Source organism: Malus domestica, chromosome 11, assembly GCF_042453785.1.
Source record: "Malus domestica chromosome 11, GDT2T_hap1".
Classification (NCBI taxonomy): Eukaryota; Viridiplantae; Streptophyta; class Magnoliopsida; order Rosales; family Rosaceae; genus Malus; species Malus domestica.
The window spans coordinates 24,952,481-24,963,411 of NC_091671.1; the positions used below are offsets into that span (position 1 = coordinate 24,952,481).

Sequence of the window (10,931 nt, forward strand, 5' to 3'; positions counted from 1 at the left end):
TGGTCCTAAGCTTGCAACCCAATAGAAATTATGGCAATTTAAAATTGCCCAATCCGTGACAAGGACACACACACATACACACACATGCTCCATCTTCCCTACTCTCTCCTTCTTTCTCGAACTCTCTCTTTCCGTATAACCCGAGCTCACAGCTCCCAAATCCTTCCAAAACTTCACAGATCGAGTGTAAGGTTAGCATTATCGTGCTTCCTTCGACCTCACGAGTCGAGCCGTACCCTTGGTTTGAGGAGAGGACTTGTAGAACTCAAGATACCCGAACTCCGACGAGGAGTGTGAATTTCTCCGATGACGTTGGGACACTCGGGTTTATCGAGTTACAGGCCTAGTTGAACTGTCAAAGGATTTTCCGACCATATTCCGTTCATTTTAGAACCTTTGAAAGGTAAGATCGTGTTCTACTCGCTCAGAGCTTCAATTTGGTATAAATTTCATAAAATTTGGTTGAAAATGAAGAAGATATCAAGTTTTAAAGATTTTCCAGAAACCAACTAGTGCAGTGGCGGTCGGTGACGGATTCCGATGAACCACCAGAGAAGACAGAGCATATTTCGTCAACTTTGACAAAATATTACTAACAGAGTCGGGTATATTTAACGGCCAGCACGCCTCGATTTAGGTCGGGGTGTGTCAATAGTTGTTCAAAACATTTTACTAATAATATAATTATTTAAAAATTTGAACAATGAAATCGGAGACCAAAAGAAGGAATTGGGCATGGACGGGTGGGATTGGGTTGTCAAAATTTTGGGAATGGGGCATGAGGATACAATTTTGGAAATACGGCATGAGGTTTAGTCGTGGGATTTAGAAGGGAGGGAAGGGCAGTGAAGCCACAAATTGTCGGGGAATGGACGAAATTGAAAAGGCAAAAAGCCTTGAAAAATGTAGATAACTAAATCTTTTTAGATACTAACCAATATTAAAGTCGTTCATAATTTATCAATACAGGCAAGTTACAATGTCATTCATATTCTGTAGTACATTCCTTAATAACTTGGAGGTGTGGCCGCACCTCCTTGTGTCTCTATGGCTTCGTCACTTGAAAGGGGTTACCTTGGGGCACTGAGAGAGGGAAGGAAGGAGAGTTGCAATCAGCTAGAGATCTAGGAAGTGGCAGGATTCTGAAATTCTAAGAGGAATAAAAATCAGGAAGTGAGGCCTTGACGGTGAGTGGAGGCTGGGCTGGGCTAATCAGCATTTTAAAATTTATTCTTTGGAAAAATTAAAAAAGAATTTAGATATATACTAGTAATATGCCTGCACGTTGCTGTGAGACTTAAATGTACCAGCCTTAACTACATGAATAAGACACAATTAACCTGAAAAAATTTCAATATAATCATGAATGAACAAAAGTGATGGATAAGTGAACGGTGTCAGTAAGATAAGCAACTTAATTTTTATATACATTCAACCGAGCTGATTACAAAAAATGTGGTTGCAAAAAATACTCTGTTTCCTGAGAAAAAGAAGCAACAGCTCCGAATGCTTGACCGATGGTTCCATACTCATTTTCAATCTGGTATAATTGAAACAACAATTAACCCACAAAAAGGTTTTGTTAAGTGCTTCTGGAAAAAGGGTTTGTCGGATTGCTTTTCAGCTTGCTTGCTTTGTGGTGATATAGTGCTTGGGATTTCATGCTTGGTCCAAGACAAAAATAAAGAAAGACTTCTAATCCCATAAATTAGCAAAAACCCTACTATCCTAAATTCCTAATCTCACTTGACTTCGCTGCCCCACACCTTTGTCCTGTCTCCCATTGACTAAAAACACTCCCAAATCACACCAACCACCCATACAAAGCCACCAGCCACATCAAATATTAGGCACGATTCAGGTAACCAAATTTAAACAACAGAGTTCAGATAATGAAATGCAAAGAACACGATACATACAGTAAAATTCAAGAACATGATTAAGAGGATTTGAACATGTCAAGTAAAATCATATTCAGTTGAATCCTAACTATAGCATGTTAAATAAAGACGGAAAAGGATACAAAGTAGAAACTTCTGAGAATGGACATAAAAGAATTTATGTTTTGAAAACAACTTCAAATAGGAAGAGAAAAGTTTAATGCACTCACAGCATCCTCCATTGTGGTACGCCATCCTTGCATGGACGATAAACCATATCTGACACATCCATTCTCACAATCTTTGGAGAACTTTTCAGTTTTAGGAGTGCTCAAATTGTACCCATTCTAATCTGAAATTAAATAAGAACTCAATCAAAAACTTTAATCCTACAATTCAATGATGAAAAACTAAAGTAGCCAGAAACCAAAAGCTCTTAGTGACAACTTGTACGGACGTTACAAAAATGCAGGACGCGAAACACATTAAACTTCTAGAAACTCAAAGTTATCGCTATTTGGTTATGAAGATAGATATATATCACCAGGAAACCAAAAAAAGGGCAAGGATTTGCCAAAATTTGTAAATCAAACACAGATGCTTCAACTCCTTTTCCTCTAGTCTATTATCATCTCACATGCCACACTATTCGAGACTAGATTAATTCATTCACAGCCAAACCGCTAGTATTAAACTTAACTAAGTACGGATCAAATGATTTGAACAACGATTTGGAAAATTAAGAACACAACAAAGAAAGGAAGCAACCAAAAAAGCATATAAAATGCCTAACAATAGACGATAAAGAATCAAGAACACTGGGTTAAACCAGAATCACAGAGACGGCAAGAGATCTTCGAACAATAACACACCCGAGGTTACTACAACATGAAGCACAACCACTTTGCATCACTCATAGAGAGATACAAAATTTTAACAAAACCCCATTAGTTAAAATTCAAAATTTCAAAAAATCGAGAAAGAAACACAAATTTACTGATAAAATTCAAGAATTTTTGTCAAATCCAAAACACAAAAATCCAAATTTCATAAGAAAATAAAAAAAAAATATTAAAATTACTGGTAAAAAGCAATAATTTTTTTTTCTAAAGATACCTTGTGAGATATAAAGGAGACAACTTTGGAATCAAAAGTATCAACTTTGGCCGTGACGAACTCGTCCTCGGAACTTTAGAAACCCAAATAAAAAAAAATCAATTTTCATTCTATAGATGTAAATTATAGTAGAAATTGATTATATGTATGTACATAACTGTATACATAGATATAACTGTAGAAGAAACAGAGCAGATGACCGACTGAGAGGAGAGAGATTAATTTGAAGCTGCTGTTAAAAAATTCGTCGATGGGGGTCAAACCACCTCTTTAAAAATGAAACAGTCCTTACAAAATTCAAGGCTCGAAAATAAAATAAAATACAAATTCGAAAGAAATCAAAGCAATTAAAAAATCTAACATTTTTTAAACAACTATTCAGTAAAGGACCGAAAAACCATGCCGTCAAACAAATCTGAGAAAATAAAAAAGGAAATAAATTCAAGTTAAAAATTGCCTACCCACAAAGCCAAACCACATCCCTAAACACTACGCACCATAAAACCCAAGAAATCACCAGAATTGAAAACCAGCGCCACTAGGATCATTCACACAGTGACAAACTCCTATCACTTTCACCGATTGAAATTCAATTTGAACAGAACTATAGAGAAAGGTAATGATGAAATTTATTCCAATCTTAGATCAAAACAAGGAACCAAAAAATGAAAAATTAACTATCCAAAAACTCTAAATCAACTCACCTTTTACACAGGAGATCTTGAAAGAGAAATGCACCAAAGAGGAGGAGCAAAACACTTTCAAATCCTGGAAGAAAAAAAAAACCAGCACTATTACCAAGTCGAAAATTGTAGTCCAAACATAATAAACAGAATCCACAAACTGATAGAGCTAAAAAAAATAATAGCATTCTAATTCACATGCTAAAAACAACAATGACTACAAACAAAACACAGTTAATCTCCATACACAAAAGAAATGGAATCACCAATAAACACCAGGAAAATAAGCAATAAAGATATGAACCAGAGGGTAAAGAAAATTCAAAATAATTTGAACAATTAACCAGCCTTCAATTTCAGTTTTAGGTTCCACTGGATGAGGATGTGCGAGCATATAGTTCACCTGCAAAGATACATCAAACCATCCTTCAATTTCACTGACAACAAACCTACCCTCTCCCTTCTCTCTCTGTCTGAATTCCTTTCAAATAACAGACAAATACAACCACCATACATGAAATCACATTTTCGCTTCTCCCAAGCACTAAAGCTGAAAAACAAAGTAGACTTCCAAAATCAAAATAATTGATTTTACCATCCTTAATGTGCTCGATACCCAAAAGAACAAAAACAGAAATGAAAGCAAACGGAATAACTTCAATCATAAATGGACTTAAAGCACTCAATTAAGTGAATTCATTAATCTTCTATCTTTTTTTCCCTCAATTTTCTCGGAAACCAAACAGAAAATGAGAAATGAGTTCAATGCTACTCAAAAGGGAGAAAAGCGCAAATTCCCTATCACTCAATTTCTAATGTCAAACAAACAAAATTAATCCAAACCCAATACAACATTAAACGTAAATATTCAAACTTTACAGCATTTTAGCTCTCTGAATTTACTCTCAAGCCAAACACAGAAACTAAATCCAGTAAAAAAAATTATCCATTATTTAAAACCACTTGTCAATTCAACATAAAAAATAAAATAAAAAGGAATAGAAACAGTCCTAATTACTCCACGACATTGCGCTTTTTTGGTCTAGTAATGCTGGATACATGAAAACTTAAAGCTCAAAAGTAGACATCCAAGAAATTTAAATCCTTCTGCAAGGGATACAACTATTAACAAATATTTGGGAAATTTCAATTTTCTGAATGAAGCATCTCTTCTGAATGACAAACTCAAATCTTGGAAATAAACAATAATATTACTATAGGCAAAGAAAAAAGAAGAAAAATGTAAGCCAGTATTATAGGTGGTCCGTGGAAATGACAAATTGCACTACGATAAATCTCTGAATTGCTCATTATTCACCATCCCCAACTCAAACTCAAATAGAGAGAGGCACCACCGGGGTTAGAAATTTAATATTAGCATTCAACTAAACTTCTAGAATCCCCAAAAAAAGATCCTATTTTGTAAAAGATACCCGAAACAGTGTACAATGCAATCCAAAATTCAATCAAATTAAAATATCTAATATCAAATTTAAGAATCCCAATTAAACAAAAACTGACCTAATTAATGGGATATCCCCGTGAGTACTATTCAAATGTTTCATTCCAGAAAAGAGGTAGCTCAGAAACCTCATATCTTAGAACTGAACAGAGAAGTTGGTTTACGCTGCAGAAGTGAACTGAGAAATAACTTCTCTATTGCGAAGCCAGTAAATCAGAGTCTATAGCTGTCGGATTCTCTCTGTCCCAATCAATGAAGTTCTCAATTTCAAACTTCCCATCAAATATTTGACAGCAATACAACCAATAACAACAACAAAATTTAAACTGTGACAGCCCGTCCCTAACTTTAAAAATTCTTAAAATTAGGGACGGAATGATGTGCGTGCCTCGAAGGGTATTTTTGTAAAATCCTTTATTAAAACTTTAAAAATTCTTAAAATTAGGGACGGGCTGTCACATAAACCAATCCAAAAACTAAAACCCTTTTAATTTTCCATGTGTATTCAATGATTTGGTTCCTATAAAAATAGGAAATATGGAATAATTATTTGGAGTAGAATCACATATAGAGCTAGCAGAGGAAGCAAAGAAAATATGCAAAAGCAAATTAAGAGATCATCATATCACAAAAGCTACATAAGCAAATTAAGAGATCCTCATGTTTGGAGACAACACGCATATAAAGCTGAAAAAACAAATTATTATTGCTGACAAAATACTTGAAAATCTAAAGGCTAGGGATTTTCACTCTCTCACTGGAAAAAAAAAATATCTCGTCCCGTTTCTGAGTAATATAACCAAATTCATCTTATACAGCAAAGAAGCATAGGACTGAGAAATAAGATCCTAATTTCCAATATCAAAAGAGTATGAATTATTCAACTTAAACGCTAATTTCGTTAACGAAGATTAAAATAGGCGTGCAATCCATACAATTTATACGTTAAGGTGTGCGACGACGATGAGAAGGCGAGGTGTGCAAGGGAGATCAAATATACCTGCCAAAACCAAATGCAAGCAAAACCCATAAGAAAAACCCATGCAATGTAAACCATCAACCAAAACCAATAATTTATCAATTGCAGTAATTAAGTCAAACCCACATAGACATTTTAACCAGAAAAGTAAAAAAAGAAAAGCTACCTTGCACTGGGCAGCCTCCTGGCCATTTCATGTTCAAACTCCAGGCACTTCATTGGTTGGTGGAAGTACCAACGGAGATGAGAAGGTGGGGTGAACAAAGGAGATTGCAAAGCAGGATTGAAGAGAAAACGATACAGAGATCGAAGAAATGGTTAATCGCGTTGCAGAGTGAGAGTTAAGATAAGGAGATACTCACACAGTCCAAAACGAATAACATCACCAACACGTAAATCCACATAAACCTTTATGTTCACCTGATTATTAGGCAAGAGAAAACCATTAGGAACAATCAAGAGCCTTTGTATAGAGTATAACAAAACATCAGCCATCCACACTACAAAGTTAATTACTAATTTGTAAACAACTATTAAGATTTCTCAGGTTAATGCGTGTTTTCATTCTTTGAACCAAATGGTATGGATAAAAAGCGACGAAAGCAATCAGCTGCATATAAATACCGAAAACATGGAAATTCATAACCCATACACCGAAAAAAAAATCGGAAAGAATTCAAATTAAATTAAACAACACGATCGAACAAAAGAAGCGTTTGAATTACTCACCATTGTAGAAAATTCGAATGCAGTAATGGAGGAGGAGTTGCAGAGAGGAACTCTGTTCATCTAGTACTAATTCTATTTACTGAAAAAAGGATGATGATTTTTGGTGTGGAAATAACCAACCCTACACCCGTACCTCAACCTACACCTCCTTCCCCACAACCCCACCCCCCATGGGCAACCATACCTCCCCCTCTCTCTACAGCAAACACATGTCCCTTTCCCAGAACCTTACCCCCAAATTGAACATTACCACACCCACCCTCTCACCTTATCTCCCTGTAATCCCGCACCCAAACCCCACTCTGTCCACCCGGAACCCCTTTCGTCAACTCTCTCTCTACCTGCAACCCATCAACCCTTCTAACAACCATGCCTCTAACGACATCGACAACAACCACCCCTAAACATAGAATGACTAAGTGCCTCCAGATCCTGTCTGTTGGATCTGGTTTGAAGAGGGCAAAAGAGTGATTTTGACTCTTTCTGTGCAACGTAGCCCAACACATTGGACAACCCACTTCCGAAGCCCACACCTGGCCCAAAACAAACAACCCAAAATAAACCTAAATCAGGCCTAGGGCACCCAGACCTACGGACAATATTACCCTCCTAACTTTTAGTAATTACCCCAGCCCAACACAGATTTGGTGGCAGCAGTGTGTAAATAAAGCAAAATCAAGGGGGAAAATTTTGACTGTAGCTAAGCTACAATCAAATCCTTCCTCAATTTTAGAATAGATAATTAGAGGTTAGGAATAATAGTTGGTGGGAAAATAGTATTTCAACTTTTTAACTTTCTTTAATTCTATAAGCAAGGGGATTTATAGCCTTTTAGAGAACAGAACCCTCAGATACTTAGAATCAAGCAAGTATCAAAAATCATTTTTGTCCACTTGCAGATGAAATTTTTTTGCAAATTATATCAGCAAAACAGGTGTATATCACTAATAGTCTCTGAAATTGAAAATTAATCAATGTAATCCTTGAAAATAAGTGTTGCAAATCAAGTGGACCTTCCATCTCAATTCTATCAACAATTTTGTTATATGTTGATGTGACACATAAATGGGGCCGACATGATGTTAGAATTTTATCACAAATGATCCCTTAAAATTGAGACCTACACCATCAATATGGTCCTTGAAATTGAAAATCGATAAACGTAGTCCATGAAAATAGGCATTACAAATCAATGTGGTCATTATGTCACAATTATGTGAAAATATGTTGATGTGGGCTTAATAACTAATTAAAAAAGTTGTCAAAACATCTTTTTGCACAATGAGATTATCTTAAGGTAGAGCTCATCGTTCTTCACGTCACCAAGATCCGGGGAGTGCCCCATAAAAGGTGGTCTCAATCCTAGTCCAATTTGATGAAGGTTGTCGAAAGATGTAAAGATGGGTGTCTTGAGAAATTTTTTTCAAAGAAGAGATGCATAGGCTAACATAGATGGAGGCAGAGGAGTATGGGTTAGGATCATAGGTAACTGCGGGGCCGAGTTTCTTGGTTGACAACTTTTTAATTAATTTATAAATTATTAGACCTATTTCTAATTTATTTAGTTAGACTTGTAATAAAATATTAGACAGAATTATAACAGAATGACCACATTCATTTGATGTGACAGCCCGTCCCTAAAAATTATGGTTTTTTAAATTTTAATGTGTGAAATTACGGAAATGCCCTACGGGCAAAGCGTGATTTTTCAAGGACGTATGTGATTCTCGTATATTTGTCATGTTTCTTGACATATTTGGATAGAGCTCGATCTTACAGATGCGAAGGCACAGGTAGAAGTGATTTTGGAGTTACTGTTAAAGTTTTATTGAGTTACGAATCCGAAAGTATTTGGAATGAAATACTATTTTAATTATTTTACACTATTTTTTTCTTATTATTACTAATTGAATTATAGGCTATTGGTGTGTGTGTGTGGGGAAAATGAGGAAAAATAGAAAAGAAAGAAAACGGGGGGGGGGGGAGAAGAAAAGGGAACATGAGAGAAAAGGAGAAAGTGGCCGAATGGGGGGAAGAGAGAGGAAGGAGGAGATCCAATCAGAAACCAGAGAAGGGAGAGAAGGGAGAGAGGTGTGATCACAACGGATCCCGTCAACCCGCACACCCAACCCATTCGACCCGGCAGGATTTCGGTGGTTCCTAGCCAATTTTCAGGCAAATTTCACCCAAATACCACCTGTAATCACCCTCATACTCCTTCTCCTTCATCATTCATTCAAGATTGGATGAAAATTAGACCAAACTATAACGTTTTACGGCAGGATACCTAAAAGCTTCTATGGTGGGAATCCGCTATTTTTTAATGAATTACAGTCGACCTCCACCACCATTAGGCTTCCCTTGAGGCCTAGAACAATGCCCAATCATTGGTTGGAGAGTCAGAGTCGAATTGGGGACGAATCAAGAATACCCATTTCTAGGGTTTTTGACGGGTTTTAGCAAAATTGGGGCTCTTCCAGGCCAAATTGTAATTGGCCATAGGTATAAAGTTTACTCTACTCATTGAGATCTTCATTCTTGTAAATTTGGATAATTTTTTGAAATAGTTGGATTTTCCGGCGAGTCGCGGCGGCCGACCGCCACTCACGGCGGTGCGTGGCCAGGGGGCCGCCGATGTTATTCTTAGGCTAATTAGATGCTTTGAGTTTAGTCTTGGTAATTGTATGACATAGGTTGATTGTTAGAATCTAAATTCTCTACGTTACGTTAATAGGTCATTATATGAATCGATGATCTGACCGTTGGATCGTCACCAAACTTTAGTATGTTATAGTACATAATATTTGAGGACCATAGGAACTTACGAATCAGGAATCCGATATACAGATCTTCCCGAAATGGAATTGTAAGTTCGAAAAATAAACGTTAACCGCCACTTAGTTTTTGGCAATTGGCGGAGATACGTCCATTGGATCATAATAGGACTTTAGGATGTTGCTCTAGAAGTATAATGTGGATCTTTGGAAGCAACGGATTGGAAATCCGTGATGCAGATCTTCCGAATTGAATTACATAGAGATGCGTTTTATGTAAATTGTGTATTTTATCAATATGAATTTTGAGATGTGATTTGATAATTGGTCATAGGCGACGATGGTTTGTGATGTCTCGATATGCGTTCTAGGAAGTCGTAACGCAGACCTCAGGTGAGTGGGTCTTTTCCTTTCTATCATATATTAAATATATGATTGACAATTCCACAAACGTTTATAAATTGACTATTGCATATAACTAATGTGAACTACGAATGACTTGATCCATGTTAGGGTACGTAGTGAAGGGAAAATTATGAGTTTTCACATATAGGGATTTCAAAATGACTATCATGCATATACAAATCAAATTTAATATACGAAAGCAGCGGAAGCATTTATAACAAATTATCAAAGCTATAGTCATGCAAATCCCCTTCAAGGTTCATGGGTTTATATATAATGCATCAAAACAATTTTAGAGAAGAACAAAGTGAAGGTTTAGTCTAATACCTCTTGATCTAGACTTGAGACCAAGGATGGACCACCTCCAAGCCCTTTGTTCCTTGAACTCCTTGAGCCTAGCTTCCCTCCTTGCCTCCTCCACTTTGTTAGAATGAGTGCTCCTAGGTTCTCTTCAAGTTTCCAAAGTAGGAAACCTCTAAAGATCCTCACCCACTAGTGTAGTGAAAAGGATGAAGGAATAACCAAAAGGGTGAAAGATGTGTTAGTTAAAACACCCCTAAGGTGGCCGGCCTTTGTAGTGTTAGAGAGCTATTTTTCTTTTGCCTCTTTGTTGTTTTAACACTTCAAAAACCCTAATGAACAATATCTCTATAAAGTTCCTTATATAGAAAAAAAGAAACCTAGTCAACCACTTGACTAAATATCTCTCCCTTTCCACTTAAAGTGGCCGGCCTCTTGTGTTGGATTTGGGCTTTGGGCTTTTATATATTTCAAGTCATCCAATGCTTGAATAAAAGCCCAATGGGTTTAGGCCCAATGGGCCCAATTAAACCCGAACGTTTCTTTAAGCCCAAAACGATCTTTATCGCTTTTATGATTTCTTTAGACTTTCTAAATTAATCA

The 10,931-nt window shown here is 36.5% G+C and overlaps 1 long non-coding RNA gene across 2 annotated transcripts; it reads right to left on the reverse strand.

Annotated features, from left to right (window-relative positions):
• Positions 1 to 1,335: 1,335 nt before the first annotated feature.
• Positions 1,336 to 7,054, reverse strand: LOC139189661 (uncharacterized). Of its 2 annotated transcripts, XR_011573491.1 has the most exons (5): positions 6,850 to 7,054; positions 6,287 to 6,540; positions 6,077 to 6,141; positions 3,701 to 3,764; positions 1,336 to 2,232 (listed from the first exon to the last, which is right to left on the reverse strand). It is a non-coding gene; the product is annotated as an uncharacterized lncRNA (long non-coding RNA). The 2 variants fall into 2 exon arrangements; XR_011573490.1 differs by lacking the exons at positions 6,077 to 6,141; positions 6,287 to 6,540; positions 6,850 to 7,054 and having other exon boundaries at positions 3,701 to 6,070.
• Positions 7,055 to 10,931: the final 3,877 nt, after the last annotated feature.